At 37.0% G+C, this 25,549-nt stretch overlaps 1 protein-coding gene across 1 annotated transcript in view; it reads left to right on the forward strand.

Annotated features, from left to right (window-relative positions):
• The first annotated feature begins 9,044 nt into the window (after positions 1–9,044).
• Positions 9,045–25,549, forward strand: part of LOC123872413 (adenylate cyclase, germination specific-like) — a 100,536-nt gene continuing 84,031 nt past the window's right edge. The window contains exon 1 of the mRNA XM_045916677.1: positions 9,045–9,284. The gene's annotated coding sequence lies outside the window, so the exon portion shown is untranslated. The remainder of the gene's footprint in view (positions 9,285–25,549) is intronic.

Genomic DNA, 25,549 nt, shown 5'->3' on the forward strand with positions numbered 1-25,549 from the left:
CGTCTGTCTGTTGTGTCTGTCAAGAAAACCTATAGGGTACTCTTTCCATTGACCTAGAAATATGAAAGGCAGGCACGTAGTTTTTATAGCACAAGTAAAGGGAAAAATCCGAAAACTGTGAATTGTGGTTACATCACAAAAAAATGTAAAAAGAAAATGTAAAAATTAAAATGTGTTGAACTAAAATTAAGTACCTATTTTAAATTTTCAAAGTAAGATAACTAGTGAGGTATCATAATATGAAAGGGCTTTACTTGCACAATCTAAAACAGTTTTTCATTTATCGTGAAAATACCGTTCCTTCCTCATTATCTTAGAAGTTTACCAATCGAAAAATCCGAAATAATTATGTGTATGACGTGACAATTGACGTATGGAGCGGAGCTAATATGGCGAGTCTTTTTTCAAAATTAACACTTATAATTAATTTTATCTTAATTTTCAGTTTGGTTCGAGCTGGACATAGCATTATTTTTTAAAAACGTAATTTTTTGGAAATTCCCACAATTTTGGCGATAATTGAAATATTACCCCCCTTTTGCAGTTAACTTTTTAGAAATACGACGGGTGACGGCAGTGGTATATAGTCAAAATTTTGCCCAACATGCTGGTTAAGCATAGGAGAGTGAAATATCGCTATATGGCGCATAACAACCTATTGGCACAGTTTTGTTTGGCACAACGTTAAGTTTATTTCACCACAACGCGCAACGTTCACAAAATTAAATAAAACTATGGCCAAATCATAATTTTGCCTCTAGAACTACTAGATAAGTAGGACAAATTATTAATTTAAAAACACCGAGGATCCCACAGGATTAAAAAAAAATATCTAAATCCACTCGGATGAAGTCGCGGGCATCTTCTAGTCCATACTAATATTATAAATGCGAAAGTGTGTCTGTCTGTCTGTCTGCTACGTTTTCACGGTCCAACCGCTGTACCGATTTGAATGAAATTTGGTACAGACATGGGATACATCCCGGGGAAGGACATAGGCTACTTTTTATCCCGGAAAATCAAAGAGTTCCCACGGGATTTTAAATAACCGAAATCCACGCGGGCGAAGCCGCGGGCATCCTCTAGTTAGAAATAAGACACAGTCAGCATCTTAGGCATACAATGATGTAGCAAATATAGCCAGCTGATGATATAGCAAGCAGCTTTTTAAATGCCTTCTTGACCTAACTCGGCCGTATCTAATTGCCCAGCCTAGTTTGAAACTAGAACAAAAATAGTGTTTACACTTTAATGAGGCACTGACTTTCAGACGCATCTTTGTCCATGTGTATCTAGGTTTTTCGGAATTTAGTAGAAACCTTATGTTAATATCTCAGGGCATTGCGTCGAGTTTGGTATCTAACGACTTCTATACTTATCGTGGTAGATTATTTTGACGATTCAAAAGCACTTGTAAAAGTTTAATTGAATAAAAATAATTTGAATTTGAATTTGAATTTATCCTCCATACTAATATTATAAATGCAAAAGTGTGTCTGTCTGTCTGTCTGTCTGCTAGCTTTTCACGGTCCAATAATTTGACCGATTTTGTTGAAATTTGGTACAGAGGTAGCTTGCGTCCCGGAAATTGACATTGCAACTTTTCATCCTGGAAAATCAAAGAGTTCCCCCGGGGTTTTTCAGAATTATCAACTACTCTAGTGCGCGTTTTAACTTGCGTTAAACACATGCGCTAACTAAATAAGAATCCGTCTTGCTGACGTAAGATCGAGATAACGACGCTCATCACAATCTTTTTTTCGTAAGGAAACTCCTAAATAAGCTGGGATAGCCAAGTGGTTGAACGTCCGGCTCCTTATTGGAAGTCGGGGGTTCGATTGCGGGCCCGCACCTCTAACTTTTCAGTTACGTGCGTTTTTAAGAAATTAAATAGCACGTGCTTTAACGGTGAAGAAAAACATCGTGAGAAAACCTGCATACCTGAGAGTTCTCTTTATACTCAAAGGTGTGTGAAGTTTGCCAATCCGCATTGGGCCAGTCTGGCAGACTATGGCCTAAACCTTAACTGAGATACTACGTACTCCCAACAAGCCCCGGAGGCACGCAGGAACGCCAAAGCACGCCAACCAACCCCAGGACTTTAAACCTACCTGAACAAGGCAATATTAGGCCTTTAAATGCAGTCGCGAGAGTTTCTTAACTCAAAGTGAAATCTTAGATCCCTCAGGATAATCTCGTTATAACAAAAAAAGTAATTCCAAGGCAATTCCAAAGTACACGCACCGTGAAAGATATTCAATTTGACTGTAACAATAAAACAAAGATATGTACGTAATGTATAGAAGGGACATTGGTTATTTTACTATTTTACCCTTAAATATTATGATTTCACGATTGAGTTTTGCAAACCTATTTTTTATAAGCAAGAGCCGTCATAGGCACATTTACAGTACAGAAAATGCGCCGAAAATAAATTGTCTCACGTACAACGAACAACTACGTCTAAAAGAAAACAAGGATAAAGAATGAAGAAGATAATGCAAGTAACGTCAGTAGCCTCGGGTACGCCATAAAAAGGCGTGTGACAAGAATGCGTGAGTAGAATAAGAACTCACGTCTATGCTATAGAATTACTGTGACATTTTACATTTCGCCAAAGTTGATAGGATTCGAGCGTCAAAGCACAATAGCGTTAGAATAAAAATGGACGGCAGACGTCGCGTTGGTGAGATATAAAATCTCATACTATCTGACCTCTGTTTACTTCGTCAGCTATTTTCTTCGGTTCGTTCGATGCAGCGAAAAAAATGTTGTTGCATTGGAGGTTCTTGTTTCTAGGTCTTCAAGTGGGTTCTCTTTTGACAGTTCTAAGGTGTAAATAAGGAAGATAGATTTAGTTTTAAATTACCTACTCTGCATTTCAATTTTTTTTTGCTCTCACTGTCTAGGGCTTCCGGTAAAAGTAAATAATAGGTTAAATAAATAAATAAAGTAAACTAGTCAGAAATATGAAATTTCGGTAAACTATGTACCTCTTATAATATTATACTGTATTTAAACAACAAATACTAAAAACAACGATTCGTAAAGTAGTTTGTAAGTTGTGCCCAGAACATAATTATATACGAATCACTAAAAGAGCGAGACTCTACTCGCACTTGGCCGGTTTTTATGTAAATAAGTTGCCAATTGGCTCTTTTTTTGGCATAAATCACGTTTACCGTCTAAAATATATCTTTGCGAAAAAAAAGTAATTTGACCGTATTATCACACCTCACACCTTTGACCTTCTCGTTTCGTTTTCATTACGTTAGCCTTTTTGCTGTCTGGTTTTTATACCTTTTTTTAAAACAAACCGAGGAAACATCTCTTCTCTAAATAGCACATATCAAACAAAGGTGCAATCTGAATTTGTGTGCCTATTCGCTTTTAGTTATAACTTCTCAATGGTTTCTTAATGGTTTAGGTATATTGCGGTTTATATTAATTTTCGGTAGAAACGGCATTCCGAACCAGTGGTAGATTATTTTGACGATTCAAAAGCACTTGTGAAAGTTTATTTGAATAAAAATCTATTCTATTCTATTCTACTTAGGTACGCTTGCTCAGACTGAGAGTTAAAACGAGACAGATTTTTGTCTGAATACTGCCCTCTCATAATTTATTGTGCAGTGGTGACGTCAAGCTTCTATTCTAGGGGTTGAGGGTTCGATTTCGGGCACCTCTAACCTTTCGGAGTTATGTGCGTTATAAGAAATCAAATATCACTTGCTTTAACGGTGAAGGAAAACATCGCGAGGATATTAATAAATGGAAACCTGCATGTCTGAGAGCTCTCCATATTGTGCTCAAAGGTGTGTGAAGGCTGCCAATAAGTAACAAACATGCACACACACACACATACAAACTTTCGCCTTTATAATATTAGTGTGATACAATTTAAAATCAAGTTTTTGATACTTTGTGCTACCCGTGTGAAGTCGGGTCGGGTTCTAAACTAATTTACAAACGTTTTTTGACACGACATTGAATAGAAGTTTGATTGGAATCGATATAAAGTAAATGACGATGGTGAAACTTTTCCGACCTTTTGCCTGTGCGAAGTGCTTTAAGTGCCACCATTAAAACTTTTCAAATTCATTTTCACCAAATGAAGCGTAATATATGAAACTCGGTGATAGCCTAGTGGTTAAGACGTCAGCCTTCTTATTAGCGGGTCGCGGGTTTCGATGCAGGACACGATGATCGAATACTGAAATAACTGTAACTGTAAAGGACATCACACATGGCCGCAAGACTGAAGTACGCCTCAACCGATTTTTAATCGGTCTTGACAAAAGATAGATTTAAGAATAGAATAAGTTGTTTGCACTCTAGAGGTGGACATAGGATATTTTATCACGGAAAACAAAACATCACCATAGGATTTTAAAATATCTCCATCAGAATGAAAGCGTCAGATCAAAAGCAATGATTCAAATGCCATGCTTTAACGATCAAAGAAAATGACGTAAGACAATCTGTATGCCTGAGAGTTCTCCTAAATGTTGAGAACTCTCGAGCTCTCCGGCATGCAGGTTTCCTGTACGTAGCTCGGAAAAGTTAAATGTGCGTGTCTGGGATCGAACCCACATAGGAGGCAGACGTCTTAACCACTAAGCTATCATTGCTTATGATATGATGTTTAAGGTATTTTTAAGGGAGTATACTTCCTATTTGTATGGGAAGGCACTCGCCCCTAAGATACGGGCTCTAGTTTAGGGGCTAGGAGTCTATGAAACTCGCATGTAAAAGTTTTTTGATTAATAAATTTTCAGTTCATTTCATTTTATAATTCCATCTCCAGAGTGCAAACTACTTATTCTATTCTTAATATATCTTTTGTAAATTCAGTCTTGCGGCCATGTGTGATGTCCTTTACAGTCACAGTTACTCAGTATTCGATCCCAGCTTTCTCACTCAATTCAATTTAGCCACGCCATTTCTCTTTAATTTGATCCATTATACCTATTTAGTTTACCTTTTTCCTTATTTGGACATGTCACATGACATGATAACACCTTATGACATTATACTTAGTTTCCTATTTTCCTCCTGGACGAAAATTGGGATATCTAGATTATAGTTGAACTAGATTTATCTTTATTCAATTTGGGGTGCTTGCGCACGTATCCGATCTGACAGTCTGCCAAAATTTGGGGTCTGCCCGCCGACTCATATAATATGGACGCTAAACAGAAAAATATAATATATTGTATCTCCGTGTCGCAACACATGTTATGAAAATATAACACTAGGTTTTTTACAATACTTTTAGATTTTTTAGGGTTCAACCTCAAAAGAAAGAAAGGATAACCTGTGTCTTACGTACCATTCTTATTAAGAAAAATCTGTTTTTGAAAACTTCCACGTTTTTTGCCATAATTCAAAAACTATTTTTTTCGTAATTAACCGCTTCATTTAAAAAAAGAAAAGCATCTATAAATCGACCACATTGTTTTTTTTTTTCAGAAAACAAAGGTTTGGTTTTCCTGCGTATAAGTACTGGGGGTTTGGGTTTTGTAAAACAAATTCCACGCGTACGAAGTCGCGGGCAAAGCTAGTTATGATACAGGTAATAGGTGTATCATGAAGCTAATGTTATGTGTACCTAATAAAGTGGTATTGTATTGGTTTAAAGTAAGTATATCGGTAAACGATCAATTCAGAAGGTAATAGCACAATAGATTTCTACTATTTTATGACTGCTTTTAAGTGATTGGGGAATTCAAGTTAGATAATAGGTAATTGAAATATATATCTAATGGTTCTTATATCATGGGTAATTTAAGTATATAGGTAATGGTTTTATAATAAATTCATAAAATAGGTACCGACATAGCACTATATTTACTAGATGTTTTCTGCGAGCTTTTCCGCATAGATTTAGGTTTTTGAAACTGCTGTGGAATCTGTATGATATGCTGGGATATGTGTTACGCAGGCATAGTCATGCCGCAACGTTTCCGCTGTAGTAATATGTAAATTTTTAGTAACAAAAGTAGGATAAGGAACTGCTGTTTCCTTTCGCTCCCCCTGCAGCCGCCCTAATGTAACTGAGTAAATTCAAATTCAAATTCAAAATATTTTTATTCAATTAGACTTTCACAAGTACTTTTGAACAGGTACTTTTGAATCGTCAAGAGCATCTACCACTGGTTCGGAATGCCTTTCCTACCGAGTAAAGCCTATGTGACTCTATAGTTTTGTAACTACACCTATCTATCTGTGCAAAAATTACATCCGTTGCTCCGTTGCAGCGTGATGGAAGGACAGATCCACAAACGAACACTTACGAAATCGCTGGCATCATCCAATGTTTAACCCCCGACCCAAAAAGAGGGGTGTTATAAGTTTGACGTGTGTATCTGTGTATCTGTCTGTGGCATCGTAGCTCCTAAACTAATGAACCGATTTTAATTTAGTTTTTTTTGTTTGAAAGGTGGCTTGATCGAGAGTGTTCTTAGCTATAATCCAAGAAAATCGGTTCAGCCGTTTGAAAGTTATCAGCTCTTTTCTAGTTACTGTAACCTTCACTTGTCGGGGGTGTTATAAATTTTTAATTTATACTTGCTCTGTTTTAGTAATAGAGTCCATCTATAAATTTGTTGGCCGGTTTTTGCTCAACATTTCTGATACGAACCGCTAAAGTGTGGAATGCTCTTCCGGCGTCTGTGTTTCCTGCCAAGTATAAGTTGAATACCTTCAAGTGCTTCAACGCAACAGTTAATAGACATCTTCTAGGCAAGCACGCTCTCACTTAGTCGTCATCGTTTCTTAGGCATGATTGTTGTCAAGCGGATGCCTATCTCACATTAAAAAAAATGTTCTTAGAAATCCGACTTCAACTTTCATAAAACCATCTCACTAACAGGCCTTGTAACCATAACCTAGACCTATTTACCTAAATAGGGCGGCCATCCATCTCTGCTCGCTGTTGCGTTCGCGAAATACATCGCTGTCAAACTTTGCATCCCTAACGCAAAAGTTTCTCCATGTTTCCTAAAAGATTTGATACTCAATCATTTTGTATTTACCCGTTGAAGAGATTTAAGTGTTTCACAAAGATTAGTCGAAGTTAGAAGTTAGAGATGACTAGCCGATGCCCGCGACTTCACCCGCGTAGATTTAGGTTTTTGAAATCCCGTGGGAATTCTTTGATTTTCCAGGATAAAAGTAGCCTATGTGCTAATCCAGGATATTATCTATCTCCATTCCAAATTTCAGCCAAATCCGTTGAGTAGTTTTTGCGTGAAGGAGTCATAAACATACACACACACTCACAGACACACAAACTTTCGCCTTTATAATATTAAGTGTGAAGTGTGATAGTGTGATTGTGTGATAGTGTGATGCCCACGTCTTCGTTCGCGTTGATTTAGGTTATTAATAATCTCGAGGGAACTTTTACATTTTCTGAGATAGCCCTTGGGATGAAAACTATCTCTGTACTATATTTTGTTTTTAGATCGATTATATTATTGAAATAATTCTGCATAGGCAGTAATATCTCTTCAGTTGCATCTGTTGCATTAGATTGTAATTAATAAGGTTACGATGGGCCTGGCGATTCCATGTCCCACAAAAGTCTCACAAAAATTTAGAGAGATAAAAAAAATTACATTTCGCTAAAACTTCGGTTCATCGGATGGGCCGAGAAAAGGTAATAGACATACAGAGAGATAGGTGAACTGATAGACGGACACAGTTTCGCAAAATAATATTAGTATGGATAACATAAGGGTGTTATTTTGGGAGTGTTTACTGACGCGGGAACGAAACGATTAGACATTGAGTAATTGTATTGTATACAAGCTGATGACTGCGACTTCTCCCGCGTGAATTTAGGATGTTTAGTAATTTTTGGACTATGGCCTAAGGTCATTCTGAGAAGAGCTTAGGCCATAGTCTAGGCTTCAGCTCGGTGGGCCGGCGACGGGTTGATCTTGATTCATGACGAATATTAGTACGGATTATCTAAAAGCGTTATAACTTGACAGTACAGTTTTAGTTATGTTTTGTCCCGGCCACTTTAACAGCCAACAACACGATATTCAACGGCGTTTCCTGTTAAAAGTAGATGTAGCCACCATCAACGTACAACGGCATTCATAATGCCGTTTGGTATTAGACGATTTTAACCCCAATTCAGTTGGCATAAGACGTTCACCGTTCAAGTGTGGCCACTCAGTTTAACGCATTGATTATCGCGATAGTTATGGCGTTGTTGGGCATTGACGTTAACCTTGTAGCCGCAACATTACAGACAGAGAATATAATATAATTTGTAAGAGCAAACTATCTATAATTACAAGTTTTCGCCTTATTGATCACACAAAAAGTAATGCTAGTTCAGCAGAACTCAGATTAGTAAGTATATAAAGGACATATTTAATTAAATGAATGCGTATCAAAAGTAAAAAAATACAGGAGTGTAGGGGTGGCTCCGACATCAATGGGTTGTAGCATGTTTTGTTGTTCATTTTTCACATAGATACGTTTAAAAACACACGTATTATCTGTACCAGAGTGAACTAGATTGAGGAAACTCCTGGAAACTCTCGGTTTGATCCTGAATTGACATCTGTCAAATATTAGGGGTGACCTGAAATCAAAGACACGTAAGTCGTTTCATAGCCTACCTAGCCTACCTAAAGTACAGGTTGAAATGGCAAACGGGGAGGGAATCACACCCGCACATCTCCCACGCTAACCCGATGCGGGTGTGCGGGGCGTCCCCCGCCTCATACCCCGATTGCCATCTCAACCTGTCGCAGACTATACATTTGACGTCTTGTTACAAGCTTCATATGAACTGTGTTGTAGTCTGTACATAAATCTCTACGTGTCCTTATAATGTCTCAATAAAGGTTGACTTGTATTACGCTTAAATAATACAAGACACACATGACACCATAAAGCCTGCTTCAAAATTCCGGCAATGTTTACCGAACGAGGTCCATCACATTCACAATTTCATACGCAGCCCTGGAAGCTGCGCTACGTAGCTAGGCTGTAGGGTGTAAGGCAGTTTTGCCGGGACCTTTGCCTGAGGCGAGCGTTCAACGCACGACTCATTGTCTATGGAAACGAATTCGAAAATCGAACCATTAAATCGAACGTTTAGAAATTGTTTTTCATCTTTATTTCATTTAACTAATTTAAAAAAAATAGTAGTCGTTAAAGTTAAAATTTAAAAATGGAACGGTTTTTTCTTGTGTTCAAAAATAAACTCAAGTTCAGTGCATAGTTTATCAGGAGAGTGCCTAATAATATGTAAATAAGTAAGTATTTTGACGTCTGTTCTTTTTCCCTCGTTACTTTATTCATGAAGGTCTTACTAATACTTCAGTTTTAGAGTTCTTAGTCTGACGTCAACTAATGATAGCTCTACAAAGTCAACTTGGCTTTTCTCAAGGAGACGGGCGTGTTTGTTGTACCTTACTTATTTATTCTATGACAAATTTATACGGAATACCAATTTTTATATGAAGAAGATTGCTATTTAAGATTGAATTAATTTATCTCACAGACCACTAAGCTTAGTGGTTCGTGATTTATCTGTACTCCTTTAGGCACCTACTTACCAATATAAGTTTTTTTTTTTAATTCATTTTCTTGCTTACTTTAGTTATTTAAATAAAATATCTGAAAGCGTGTCTGTTTATTTGTTTGTAACATCTTCGTTTGTAATTTATCTGTACTCCTATAAGCATCTACCAATACAAGTTTTTTTTTTTAGTTTATCAATTCTTTATTACTTTAATTTATAAATTTGGAAGCTAGTCCGTTTATTTGCTTGTAAATTCTATATACTCGTACCTCAATCGATTTCAACGGCTCAGTGGTATATTCTTTTGACGATTCAAAAGCACGTGTAAACGTTTATTTGAATAAAAAATATCTCTTCTTATTTTGCCTCTTCTACAACGTGTTAGGTATTTGAAAAACTTGATTTTTGGGAAAAAAAACATTTACAATGGCTGTAAATTAGTTTCAATTGAGTTTAGCTAATGCAGGGTGGATTCCGTGGGATTAACCGTTCAGTATCATATGAATTGAATGTAAGCCACGAATGTAAGTTTTATCTTTTAATACAGGATAAAATTTATCTTTGAACATTGTTAGTTAAAAATTTCCGAAATTACACGTTATGAGATTATTTAATTACTGAAAATAGGTAGGTAAGTACCTGCCTATATTACCACCTGAAAAAGAAGAGATACCTACATTTTAACCTGGGAGAATAAATCAATTCCACAGCATTTAAAAAATAGTCATTCATGTGACATGTAGCCATTATGAATCAACGGATGCGGAGAGGGTAGGAAGGAGGGAGATGGAGGGGAGAGGGAGGTTATCGTGAGCCACGCTAAGGCTACGTTGGGAGATGGAGGGGAGAGGGAGGTTATCGTGAGCCACGCTAAGGCTACGTTTTACTAAAGTAAACAATTTAATAACGTTCATAGTTTCGCCGCAATTGAAAAGGATCATCTTACCCCCATCTTACCCCATAGATCATCTCGTACATCTTTTCCCTAAAGGCTTTGTTATTATCTATTCTAAAAACCTATAGACGTTGGGGTCCCAAGTCGCTAGAACGGTAGTTACCTACGTAGTTCGTACCTACCATTGACCTAATCTAATTACCTTCCATATTCCAATGCAATTCCTTACAGCATCAGGGTTGAGGAGTTGAGTCCTCAAGTTCAATAAAGTCTTTACTTGGTAGGTAAGGGGTGATACCCCTAGTAAGTTTTTTAAAAAAATCTGAGTCTAAGATAGGTCCATGGAGGTTAGAGAGAAGGAGAACGATCGCTACGCGCTAAAGCATTAGCGCGCCTGTCCCTGAAAATTGGTAGAATTTGAGCCGCGCTGTCGTCGGTAAGGAGTATCTGTGAAGTTAGCTGTTAATGAGTACAAGTAGATGAAGTTAGTTGCATAATGTATAAATTTTCTTCGCGGCATCGGTGAGAAAATAATCGTGCTCCGTAATTTTTTAATTTTTGACAAAAAGAAACATTAAAAAATGGTGAAATATTGTATTGTGCGTGGATGTACAAGTGGTTTAGCATCTGATCGGAAAAATAGAGTGAAAAACAATTTACGTCAATCATCATTATTTAAAGTACCAAAGGTAATATCTTCATAGTAGCACATTGAAATATTGAATGTGTAAAATTAAAATAAAATAAAATTTTCCTTTGAATAATATTATATACACGTATATTAAACGTTGATATATCATTTCAAATTAGCGCACAACAGCCCGCTTTTATTGAGACAACTTAGCGATCGCAGCGCCTCACTTATTTTGTCCGTATTTCGGGGACACTATTTTCTACAGCGATCGTTCTCCTTCTCTCTAACCTCCATGGATAGGTCTATGGATATAGGTAATAAAAAAAAAATGTCTATTCCATTCCTATTGTAGCATTTGCTTTGCACCTCTTACGGCTTTTGCGGCTATTGTAGGTCTTGCGGATCTTTCCAATCTTAATTCTTCTACAGCATCACAAATGAACGAACACAGAACTGTTGTAATGCTGGCATATCTACATTCATATTATTTCTACACTAGCCGATGCCCGCGTGGATTTAGGTTTTTTGAAATCCCATGGGAACTCTTTGATTTTCCGGGATAAAAAGTAGCCTATGTGCTAATCCAGGATATTATCTATCTCCATTCTAAATTTCAGCCAAATCCGTCCAGTAGTTTTTGCGTGAAGGACAACATACACACACATACACACAAACTTTCGCCTTTATAATATTAGTGAGATTATTATTTGCTTACATGGATAAGTGATTACCGCCGCCGCCCATTAAATTCTATATCAGTTAGTCTATTAATAGAGATTTACATAAGAATCTATTAATTTGTAAACATGTTATTTTAAGCTAAAACAACATGTTTACAAATCTAAGTAATTATTATTGAAGTGAAAATTACTTTAGGCGCATTGGGCGAGACGGATGGATTGGCGTAACTTCAAGGTCGCTACACCGATATGCTAATATTAATAGTAATCTGTAGCTATACATAAGTATATCTAACCTGTTGCTTGTATGAAATGCGCGTTCAATAATAATAATTTATTTATATACCTAATAAAAAATATATTTTAAGTTCAACGTTCTCCTCCAGAGTCGTTTGGAGTTTTGAATTTTAAATGAAAGATTTTTGATTTGTGTTCTAAGATCCTCGTCTTTATGAACTCAAATCGTTCAAAATTCTAAATTTATTCACCAGATAAAGTTTATTTGGCGATTGAAAAATATATTCATCGTACCGAACCCTCTTTACGCGAGTTCAACTCGCACTTGCCCGGTGTTTTTTAAGATGTTTCCATCTCTATAATATCCTCAAATAACTATCTCTAAAAATAATGGAATTCAAATAGTAGGCCAAATGTAGGCCAACTGTCTAGTCTTGGCCGTTAACTGGTATCATTTACACGCATAATTTGTTCTTAAAATTCAAGGGCACCACCATACCGAGTTAAATATTTGCAGTATTCAGCCGTAAGACATTTGGTAATGACGCGGGAAAATTTAATGATCAAGAAAATATGTGAAGGCATTTTCAGGCGTTAAGATTTTCATACACAAATAAAACTTACTAATGTTTTTGAAGTCGGTTGATAATTATTGTTACGTAATAATAAATACCGACTTAAAGAAACCGGTCAAGTGCGAGTCAGACTCGCACACGAAGGGTTCCGTACCATTATATCTACCTATACCTAACACTGTGCACGCTTTAATTTTTTTAAGTGGTCATTTTCAATTCGCCATCTTGGTTTTCTATTATTTGGTTTAAAGCGGCAAAAGCAATTATAAACACTCTGTGAAAATTTCAACTCTCTATCAATAGATAGAGAGTTGAAATATAGAGTAGCCATGAAATTTTCACAGAGTGTCTATTAAACGTAATAACGTTACGTGAGATAAAGTTCGTTGACAGACCGACAAACCGATCGACGGACGGACACCAGAGGCTTAGTAGTTTTTTTTTAATTTTTATTATATAACGAAAGTCTGGCCATCACAGAAATAGGTAAGCGAGAAAACTTTTACATAGATAAAAGACCATATTGCAACAAAACAACAAAAAAAACTTTTAGATGTTTAATTCAAATGCAAATACTAATATGAAGGGTAATAACATGCACATTTATATGCAGACAGGGAGCATGGATAATATGCAACGAGCGTGAGCATCCTCACTTACATGTCTAATGCATTAAAAAGTGATAATTTTATTTCTATACTAGGTACTTACTGGAATAGAAAAATACCTACTAGGCATGTTTTTCACATCATTTGGTATTGTTGATTGAACATTTGAAAAGAGCAACCTCCGAGTTTCTTGCTGTTTCTTCTCGGTTAGAACGGAATGACGTCGGTCCCTTGTGCTCCGTCATCAGCAGTGGGATGGAACTTCGTGAGGATTTTAGTCGGCCGGTGGTATCCATGACGAATGTTCCTCACGAAAAAAAAACACGAGCTGCGACCAGAGTTGGTATTGTTTCAAACAAATATATTTAAAACAAGTGATACAAACAACATGTTTTTTTTAATGGATTTTTTGGATTTTTTCAATACTGGCTGCGACACGAAAGCCACCTGGGGAGGGGGGGGGGGGGGGGGGGGGGGCTTCGCTAGCATCGTCACCATAGTTCCGGCATACGGAACTAGGACTAATACTCTCATTTCCCCTTTACTAGGCATGAAGGAAAGTGCTAGAAGTGGGTAATGACTTCTATAGATTGATAACGGGCCGTCTTATTTTGAAGCATGCTCGTAGATGCCATTTTACCCAAAGGTGCTTAAACACCGCGCTATTATCTCTTAGCAGTTTGTTCTGCTACGCAGTGGCGTGCACAAGTTTGAAGCCAGGGTAAGCATTATTTAGGCAGGTACCTATTTTTTGACTAATTAATAAACAATGAACGTTGAGTTAGGTTTCCTAAGGTAAGCAGTGCGTTTATGCATCTATGGCTTGCACGCCACTGCTGCTACGTATATGCGAACTAATTTGTCTTCACTTTTTAGGGTTCCATTCCTGTCTGTCCGTCCATCGTCCATCCGTTTGTCTGTCAGCCGGCTGTAAGGTTGACATAACAACAAATAATAAAATGGCCGCTATGAAACTTAAATAAACTTATAAAAAATTAAAAAACAGGCCAAGTGCTAGTCAGACTTGCGCACCGAGGAATCCGTACTCGGCTATTCTTTCCGACATTTTGCACGATAAGTCGGAAACTATTATGTATAAAAAATAAATAAAAATCTGTTTTAGAATGTACAGGTAAAGCCCTTTCATATAATATCGCACTTGGTATAGTTATGTTACTTTGAAAATTAAAACACATTTTTGTTTTTGTGTGATGTAACAGTTTTCGGATTTATTCCTTTACTTGTGCTATAAGACCTACCTAAGTGCTAATAGGTTTTCTTGACAGACCTGACGGCCGGACGAACGGACGGACAATAAAGTGATCCTATAAGGGTTCCGTTTTTCCTTTTGAGGTACGAAACCCTAAAAAGTATTATTTCTTGTACGACGGTACGGAGCCAGCCGTTATGCGAGTCCAACTCATACCTGAATGATTTTTTGAAATACGAACGTCTATGAGCCTTAGTTTTGAAGTTGATAAATGAAGCTATAACATTAAACCAACAATGAATAAAAATTAAATTAAAAATTTAAAAAACCCCCGACACATAAACCTCTAAAAAGTAAAAAAATAATAGGTAAATATGTATGGGCCCTTTAAGAATAGTATAAATAGTAAAGTTTTATCCAAGCGCTCGTTGCGCCAGGGGACCGCTACCTATGATAAACTATGAAAGTCATCTGTTGTAGAAAGAATAGTTTTTGTAACTTTAGCGGTCCCCCGACGCAACGAGCGCTTGGATAAAACTTTACTATTTATACTATTCTTAAAGGGCCCATACATATTTACCTATTATTTTTTTACTTTTTAGAGGTTTATGTGTCGGGGGTTTTTTAAATTTTTAATTTAATTTTTATTTCACGCTTTTTAAACTTTATTCATAAATTACCGTTTATTTGTGCCATTCTAAAACCCAATTTCTATAATAATATAAATCCAATAAGGCAGCTAATATCTCTTCAAAAGTAACATCAATGTTATGTTAATTATACGTTCCATGAAATCAGGGGGCACGGCAGTGCCCCCGCCAAGACGAGCCAAACGGCGGCCGGGGCGCTACGTAGTACCTTTTTCTCGAAGTGTTTCGCCGTATTTTCGACCCGTCATAACTTCGGTCTGGATGACGCTAGAAAGCTGAAATTTTCAGTATAAGGTGTCCTCAGCAAATTTACCAAATATACTAAGTATCAAATATCTAGCTTTTATGGTTATAGATTTATTGATACCTAAAATACGCCGTTTTCGTCCCTCACTGATGATCATCACAATTCATAGTCTGTAATTCTAGGGTACTTCCAGAAGTCCTAGAAGGCTGAAATTTGGTATGTAGACTAGAAATTGCATACAAACTACAGGAAAATTAAGAAATTGGCAATGCCCCCCCTCTACGCCTCTTATGAGTAAAGCAAATCTGTAAATTCTGTCGCTAGAATTCTGATATTTTCAGGATAAGATGTCCTTGGCAAATTGATTAAACTCATTGAGTATCAATTGTCTAGCTTTTATAGTTTCAGATTTATTGACAGTCAAAACTTCTAGTCTGTAATTCTAGGGTACTTCCCGAAGTCCTAGAAGGCTGAAATTTGGTATGTAGACTAGAAATTGCATACAAACTACAGAAAAATTAAGAAATTGGCAATGCCCCCCCTCTACGACTCTAATGAGTAAAGCAAATCTGTAAATTCTGTCGCTAGAATGCTGATATTTTCAGGATAAGATGTCCTTGGCAAATTGATTAAACTCATTGAGTATCAATTGTCTAGCTTTTATAGTTTCAGATTTATTGACAGTCAAAACTTCTAGTCTGTAATTCTAGGGTACTTCCCGAAGTCCTAGAAGGCTGAAAGTTGGTATGTAGACTAGAAATTGCATACAAACTACAGGAAAATTAAGAAATTGGCAATGCCCCCCCTCTACGACTCTTATGAGTAAAGCAAATCTGTAAATTCTGTCGCTAGAATGCTGATATTTTCAGGATAAGATGTCCTTGGCAAATTGATTAAACTCATTGAGTATCAATTGTCTAGCTTTTATAGTTTCAGATTTATTGACAGTCAAAACTTCTAGTCTGTAATTCTAGGGTACTTCCCGAAGTCCTAGAAGGCTGAAATTTGGTATGTAGACTAGAAATTGCATACAAACTACAGGAAAATTAAGAAATTGGCAATGCCCCCCCTCTACGACTCTTATGGGAAAAGCAAATCTGTAAATTCTGTCGGTAGAATGCTGATATTTTCAGGATAAGATGTCCTTGGCAAATTGATTAAACGCATTGAGTATCAATTGTCTAGCTTTTATAGTTTCAGATTTATTGACAGTCAAAACTTCTAGTCTGTAATTCTAGGGTACTTCCCGAAGTCCTAGAAGGCTGAAATTTGGTGTGTAGACTAGAAATTGCATACAAACTACAGGAAAATTAAGAAATTGGAAATTCCCCTCCTCTACGCCTCTTATGAGTAAAGCAAATCTGTAAATTCTGTCGCTAGAATGCTGATATTTTCAGGAGAAGATGTCTTTGGCAGATTGATTAAACGCATCGAGTATCAATTGTCTAGCTTTTATAGTTTCAGATTTATTGACAGTCAAAACTTCTAGTCTGTAATTCTAGGGTAATTCCCGAAGTCCTAGAAGGCTGAAATTTGGTGTGTAGACTAGAAATTGCATACAAACTACAGAAAAATTGAGAAATTGGAATTTTCCCCCCTCTACGCCTCTTATGAGAAAAGCAAATCTGTAAATTCTGTCGCTAGAATGCTGATATTTTCAGGATAAGATGTCCTTGGCAAATTGATTAAACGCATTGAGTATCAATTGTCTAACTTTTATAGTTTCAGATTTATTGACAGTCAAAACTTCTAGTCTGTAATTCTAGGGTACTTCCCGAAGTCCTAGAAGACTGAAATTTGGCATTAAGTACAAATTTCAAGAATTATGAACAACAGATAAATTAAGAAATCGGGTCCCCCTTCATCCCCTCGTATATGAGATGCATATCTGTAAAATCTGTTGCTCGAATACTAAAGTTTACATGATAAGATGTCCGTGGCAGATTTATCAAACGTACCAAGTATCTGTGTTTCCTGAAGTCCTAAAAGACTGAAATTTGGTATATCTGCTTCAAAATTGAGTTGCAAGATTCCACCCGAACAAATATACTTACATACGAGTACATTGCAAGTTGAATAAAAGCTTTTTAAAAAAGAGGTAACGATAGAGAGTGGGCCATGAAAATGATGTACCTACAAGAAATAGATCCAAAAAAAATTTAGGGCACCTGCCAAAAAGAAATGAAATCCCACCAAAAACATTTCATGTAAAAAGTTAGCCAAGACTCACAAGTTCATAATGTTTTCACTGTTAAAAAGTTATGAGATCTCTAGTAGAGCCAAGCCCCTAGCTGATCTTAGATTTGTGCTGGCCATGGGACCTATCCCAAGTCCAAAGTAATATAGCTCTTAAATGTTCTTGACTATATCACATTTATAACAATAAATAACAAATCACTCTACTTACAAGCTCTGATTCTACAAACCCTATATCTTGGTAAAAAAAGTACGGCTTGGCCGTTTAATGTTCGTAAAACTATTACATGACATAACATATTAAACGTTAAAAGTTATTAAACGGCCAAACCGTACTTTTTTTACCAAGATATAGGGTTTGTAGAATCAGAGCTTGTAAGTAGAGTGATTTGTTATTTATTGTTATAAATGTGATATAGTCAAGAACATTTAAGAGCTATATTACTTTGGACTTGGGATAGGTCCCATGGCCAGCACAAATCTAAGATCAGCTAGGGGCTTGGCTCTACTAGAGATCTCATAACTTTTTAACAGTGAAAACATTATGAACTTGTGAGTCTTGGCTAACTTTTTACATGATATTTTTGACCGAACATCACTAAATCAAGAATTATCTGAATGACTCACATAGTTTAACACGACCAAAACGAAATATCTGTTTCTAACATGTCGTTGCTTTAAAAATGTACCCATTTTACGTAGTCGTATAATAGTTCGCTTTTCAAGATATACCTACGATTAAATTGAAATCGACTTTCACCCGATGAAATAAGGAATAAAGTGGCGTGTATTTCATTTTGTTTGTTATTGCATGTCAAATTTTTATTTGACATAACTTTCAAAAACCGGTCAAGTGCGAGTCTGCCTCACACATGAAGAGTTCCGTACAAGTTTTTTTTTATGTAATGACAATTCAGTTGTCAGATTTTTCTCTTTACTTGGGCCACAGGAGTAGAGTGCTTGGGCTATAAGATATTGCTACCTGCCTTTCATGATTCTACGTAAACGGGAAGTACCCAATTTATAAGTTTTGATACTCTTGAAAGATGACACACAGACAGACAACGAAGTGGTGAAGGAAAACACCGTCAGGAAACCTGCATGCTTGAGAGTTAGCCATAATGCTCCCTCAAAGGTGCGTGAGGTGTGCCAATACGTGCTTGGCCAGTGTGGTAGCTTTCCATTCTGAGAGGAGACTTGTGCTCAGTAGTGAGCCGGCGATGGGTTGATCCTGATGATGATGAATTTTAAACGTATTTTGTCAAAGTAAATAAGCTGAGTTCAAGCAGATAAAATAAAAAGAAGGTGCGCCTAATGCATCATCCAAACCTGCGCGACAAAGCGACTACGATGCGGGAACCTCAGCCGCGCGGAGGGTCATCGCCTCCTACGATATTTAATGGTGCCATGCACACCTACGCGACTACAACAGTCGAGGCTACCTACAACATCTTTTTTTTTTCTACAGATACCTACTGAACCCTAAAAATAGTTTGACTATGGTTTGGGTTTGGGTTGATTGTTCGTGGCCTTTGGTTGACTGTTGGATATTATAATTGAATTGATGATTTCTCGTATAACTGTGATTATAATATTTTATAAATTAGAAACTCCGCGCCTACGATCCAAAGTATCGGAGTTTTCCAAAACATTATTTTCAAATAAATAATTATGTATCTAGGCAACGTCCATCTTGACAACTTGACATTTGCCAATTGACATAATATTATGAACCTCTGTTACAATAGTGAAAGATCCCAGGGCCACCAGCCGTCACGTATTTTCTGACGAACGAAATGTGGACGATTGAGTAGTGTTACTATGTACTAAGAACGCATGCCTACAGACCTGCTAGCTTGCTTAGATGGCCAATTTTCAGGTATCAGGTAATCAAGGTACATAAAAACATTACTTACCTCACGTAAATTCTCCAATTTTTTTAATTTTTAGCAGATTTTTTTTAATATTAATAATTAATTGACATAAGTAAACTATAAGAGAGTGAGAGAGAAGTCAATATATCCTAATACATGTCTTACTCAGTCTCATGCGCGTAGATAATGATGCCCTCGCGCTCAAACCCACAGAGGCATTAAAATTGAATTTAGGGGATGATTGGCCCTCTGGATCGGTCTGTCTTCTTGTAAAAGGTTTTAAAATAGTTGTCTGGTGGACATATATAAAAATGGAGCATCAGAATTTACGTGCAGTTAAGTAATTACTTATTTTGGGAGCCTTAAAGCGTCTGCAAAGCAATACGGCCGACGCGGGAAGTGTCTGGGAGTATCGGCGACATATTTTTAAGGATATTGCCTAAAATATACGTAAAAATCAGTTTGGCGAATTCACGTGAGGTAAGTAATGTTTTTATGTACCTTGATTATCAGATACCTGAAAATTGGCCGTCTAAGCAAGCTAGCACGTAGGCTAGGCATGCTTTCTTAGTACTTACTAACACTACTCAATCGTACATATTTCCTGTGTCAGAAAATACGTAACCTCTGGTGGTCCTGGGATAAAAGTAATAAGAAAACCAGAAAAGAGCTGATAACTTCCAAACGGCTGAACCAATTTTTTTGGATTATAGCTAAGAACACTCTCGATCAAGCCACCTTTCAAACAAAAAAAACTAAATTAAAATCGGTTCATTCGTTTAGGCGCTACGAGGCCACAGACAGATACACAGATACACATATACACAGATACACAGATACACAGATACACAGATACACAGATACACAGACACACAGATACACAGATACACAGATACACAGATACACAGATACACACGTCAAACTTATAACACCCCTCTTTTTGGGTCGGGGGTTAAAAACATATTTTATGAACGATTCAAAAGAGCTCGTTAAATTCCATTTGAATGATCATAATAATTTTCAATTTAATTTGTAATTCATGGAAGTGTACAAAAGGAAGCACTGCCACCCCCGGCACGTTGCGAGTTTGAATTATATTACACCATCACAAAAGGTTTTTGACTTTCGAGTTATCGAGGCTTCATTAAAAATTTTCTAACTTATACAAAAAGTTTATTGTGATGACGGATTATTAATTATACTAGCTTATTCTCGCAACTTCATTCACGTGGACTACACAAATTTGAAGCCCCTATTTTATTCCCTTAGAGGCATAGTTTTCGAAAATCCTTTCTTAGCGGATGTCTACGTCATAATAGCTACCTGCAATATTTTGGAAGCGCCACCCCTTATTTATTCTGAGGCTACCTGCATGCCAAATTTCAACCCGATCCGTCCAGTAGTTTGCGCTGTGCGTTGATAGATCAGTCAGTCAGTCAGTCAATCAGCTTTTCCTTTTATATATAAATTACAAAAGAATTTTTTTTTTTTAATTTTTAGAAAATCGGCATAGGTAGTCCTTTACATAATTTATGCCGTTTGCATCCCAAACAGATTTGTTTTGAAGCAGTTGAATAATTTAATCGAACAAGGAAGTAATAAATTTCTTTCCAAGGTATGGAACCCTCAGTGGGCTAGTTAGACTCGTACCTGCTCGGTTTTATTATTTTTATTAAAACCCGTAAAAAGTTCCAGTTTTATAATCGGCATCTATAATTTTTTTAGGATCGTCATAACTGCGAACGATTTCCCGTGGGCAATTTGCATAATAATTTTCTCCCGAATGAAATTAATGTTACGTCGACACTCCACGTACGTACACGTTCATGTTCATCATCATCATCATCGTCATTGTCAACCGTTAGATGCTGGACCTAGTAGTCTATTTAGGGGTTTTCAAAAAAAAAAAAGAAAAAAAAGTTTTGAAAGAAAGTGCGCCACCTGAATCCAGTGGCTCTCTTGGACTTGTTTGATGTCGTCTGTCCACCTAGTGGAGAGTACCATTCCAGTGTCTTGGGACCCAACGTCTATGGTTTGAAAAACTAGCTATGTTCCCTGCCCATTGTCACTTCAGCTTCGCTACCCGTTGAGCTATGTCGGTTATTCTGGTTCTCCTACGGATTTCCTCATTTCTCATTAATTGACATGAGAGAAAAAGAGACAGAGATAGGAACTAAATCCTTTTTTTCCTTTTAAGTATATTTGGACTTTGTTTTTGGACCCTATGAGCCGGCATTACCCAAACGACCATAGATAATACACTAATACCTAACGACAGATCCACTCTTCACTGCTAAGAAAAATAATTAAAGTTTGTTCTGCCGACTTCTGTCGGTCGTTATAATCCCTCCCCCGTCTTACCCCTTTAACCTCGCGAGGCTGCTTTGTCTAGCCGTCGCCGTCGACCTATGAAGTAGCTATAAGTATATGTCGTAGCGAAATGGCATTAACCAGGGGTTAGCCATATGTCTTAGCGATGTTTAAACGACAACTCAATTGGTGAATTTCACTAAACAAATCTAGTGATATCATAGAATACTGAGCATAGTGTCTGAAATGTAATGACGGATCGAACTGACCGACTTTCTTCTGCATGAAAATATTGTAGGAGTAAGATAGATAAGACTGCATGGTGTTTGTTTGTAATTACAAACATTTTATCAACACGTCTCGTCACAAAACATTTTCCGTGATCAATCCTCATAATATGTATGGCTAATGTTTGGAACTCTTCCGCGTTCTGTGTATTCTACCAATTACAGTCCGGGTATCTTTAAAACTGTGTGAATTGGCATCTTCTAGATAAACGCGTCGCATCTTAGGCCATATCATCATAAAAAAAATGAAATGCTATTTTTTTCTGTCTTTCTAATGGCCTATTAGAGATCTGGGATAAGTGGGCCGTCAAGTAAAATACATAATCGACGAACATGCTACACAGACCATAACAAAGCTTGACTGGTGCATTACAAGAAGCTCACGATGAAGTTTGCTCGTCGAGCATGTACCTGAGTGTGGATCCAGCTTAAGAGTTATTAAAATTAATAAAAGGGAAGCTGAGTAATTGACGGCTACATCATTTCGTAGACTTTGATGAGCGATGAATCAATAATTCAAATCAGCAAAAACTTGGTTTCGAAATGTGCAAATGAATGATGAATTCAAATGAAATGTTAAGCCGTCGGCATTTTATCGTCCATTTCATTCTTGATTCCGAATAGATGAAGCGTTAAAAATGAATCTGAAGGGACTTTTTTGATTACGATCCATCTGATGGCTAACCTAAGATGCTCTTTGTGCACTGCATCCGTTCCGAACCCGATAATTCTCGATCCGAAGTAGCCGTAGTCTATTTGTATGAGGGCTTGTACACTACAGCCGTGAAATATCTTGTGCCTTCATAAGAATAGTACCTAGTACTGCGGTTATATAGTATTGAGAATTCTGAGATTTGAACGGGATGCAGTGCGTAAAGAACTTATGTGACGAACAGCCTAAGGCTGATTAGATGCCCGCGTCTTTGACCGCTTGGGTTAATATTTTCTAAAATCCCGTAGTACATATACTTACACTTTGATTTTCCGGGATAAAAAGTAGCCTATGTCACTCTACAGGTCGTCAACTATATCCATGTAAAAAATCAGGTCCCCCGACCCAAAAAGAGGGGTGTTATAAGTTTGACGTGTGTATCTGTGTATCTGTGTAACTGTGTATTTGTCTGTGGTATCGTAGATCCTAAACGTATGTACTGATTTTTTTTTGTTTGAAAGGTGGCTTGATCGAGAGTGTCTTAGCTATAATCGAAGAAAATCGGTTCAGCCGTTTGAAAGTTGTCAGCTCTTTTCTAGTTTTCTTATAGAGGTTTGTGTTGGGGTTTTTTAAATTTTAATAAATAATTGTAATATAAATCTGAGCAAAGTAAAATTCTAAGTAAATACGAAAAAAATTAATATACTATAATAGATCTCAACCAAATACATACTTGCACACTTGCTTAGATTCATCCACTCATGTAATTTTAACGTTAGTAGTACGTAATAGTTCAACGTCCTAACCCGCCTAATTCTATGCTGTCTCTTAGGTAAGAAAAGCTGTCCTAACTAGTGTATTAGATCCACTTGACGATTCGAAAAGTCAGTATTATTAGATCAGTAAAAGTTTGTTTGAATAGAAAACTCTTTTATTATATCCCTATTTCCTATACTATAGCTGGGAATAGGGAGCCAGAAGGGCATACCCTAATATTTTAGCGGTGCGAATGACCGAGTAAGCGAATCGCTTCGTTTTTCTCCTAATACAATTTTTCAATGAGCAAGAATAGACAACTTCGACAGGAACTGACGTAATTGTATCTGCAAGTTGGTAAATACGTGTGTACCTTTTATCCATCAACTAGGTCATGTCCGTGACTTTGTCCGCGTGGACTACACAAATTCAACCCCTTATTTTACCCTTTAAGGGATGAATTTTAAAAAAATTCTTTCTTAGTAATTGCCCATGTCATAATATCTATCTACATGCCTTTTAGCACGTTCAGTAGCTGGAGCTGTGCGTTGGTAAATCAGTCAGTCAGACACATTTCATTTTATGTATTTAGAAAAGCTAGCTACTATGTCCGTATATATACTTACTAGCCGATGCCCGCGACTTCGCCCGCGTGGATTTAGGTTTTTTGAAATCCCGTGGGAACTCTTTGATTTTCCGGGATAAAAAGTAGCCTATGTGCTAATCCAGGATATTATCTATGCCCATTCTAAATTTCAGCCAAATCCGTCCAGTACTTTTTGCGTGAAGGAGTAACAAACATACACACACACACACACACACACACATACAAACTTTGGCCTTTATAATATTAGTGTGATTCACGTTGGCCCAACGAGATCGGCGAGTGTCAACTAAAGTGTGAACGCTATTTATAACAAATTGCCAAGATTCTTTGATGCAAGGTGTTCGAAAGTTAGCCACTGCTGGCGGCACATAGAAAATGACATCCGACGGCATTACAGTGATCGCAAAACAAGTAGATAGTCCAATCTGAAGTTGCAACATGGCGGTCTGCGCAGGTACAGCCAAGCCCCTGCCATACCGTTTCCAGGTTCCATTCTTCTGATTTTAACCGACTTCGAAAAAAGGAGGAGGTTCTCAATTAGTCGGAATCTTTTTAGACTGCATATTCAGGTCGAATCACAAGCAAGGGCTAGACTAGTTTACCCTGGTTAGACTGTAAACCACCTAAAATTACAGTCAAGTGCGCGCTCGAATAAAAACAAAAACAAAAAACTTTCGACAGAGTGCATTCGCCGAGCGCGAGGCCAACTTGTATTAGGGACATTAACACAGATACCGTACAACTTTTATGGGCTTCAATATTCTATATTATGTCTTTGCTAGAGTTCACTATCTCTTCCTTGCAGCTGCGTCCGTCTATAATTTGGTTCTCTCGGGTATATCTCGGGTTCTGTTGGAATAAAGCCGATATATTACATTTACGAATATATTATCCTCGCGAACGTCGCGTCGTGCGGCGATATTACTTGCCTATTATTCGCGTATTATTCGTACTTTCATAACGTTAACACTGCTTTTGTGCGTGATTTTATCCTGGAAATAGTTTTACAACAATAAGCATCAATAGCTCAACGGTTGAGGAGCGGACTGAATTCCGAAAGGTCGGTGGTTCAAACCCCACCCGTTGCACTGTTATAATTATCGTACCTACTCCTAATACAGCTTTGCGCTTAGGTGGAAGGGAAAGGGGAATATTAGTCATGATTAGCATAGCTAATAATCTTTAAAAAAAATACTTAGTAGATATAATGTAATTGGAAGTTTTTATAGTTTGGATTCCGAAAATATACAAATAAAAACTGATAGCCGCAATTCGTTCGCGTGGATTTGTTTTTTTGAAAATCTCGTGGGAACTCTGAATTTCCGGGATAAAAAGTAGCCTTTCTACACTCTACAGGTCGTTAACTATACTCATGCAAAAATAAGTCGATTCTTTGCTTCGTTGCGACGTGATTAAAGGACAACCCAACAAACAAACAGATTTTCGCATTTATAATAATATGGATAGTGTATAAAATATAATCAGTAGTGGTTTATATTTAAGAATAACTCAAAATTTAAAAAAAAACCCCGACACAAAAACCTCTATAAGAAAACTAGAAAAGAGCTGATAACTTTC

Source organism: Maniola jurtina, chromosome 15 (assembly GCF_905333055.1).
Source record: "Maniola jurtina chromosome 15, ilManJurt1.1, whole genome shotgun sequence".
NCBI classification, from domain to species: Eukaryota; Metazoa; Arthropoda; class Insecta; order Lepidoptera; family Nymphalidae; genus Maniola; species Maniola jurtina.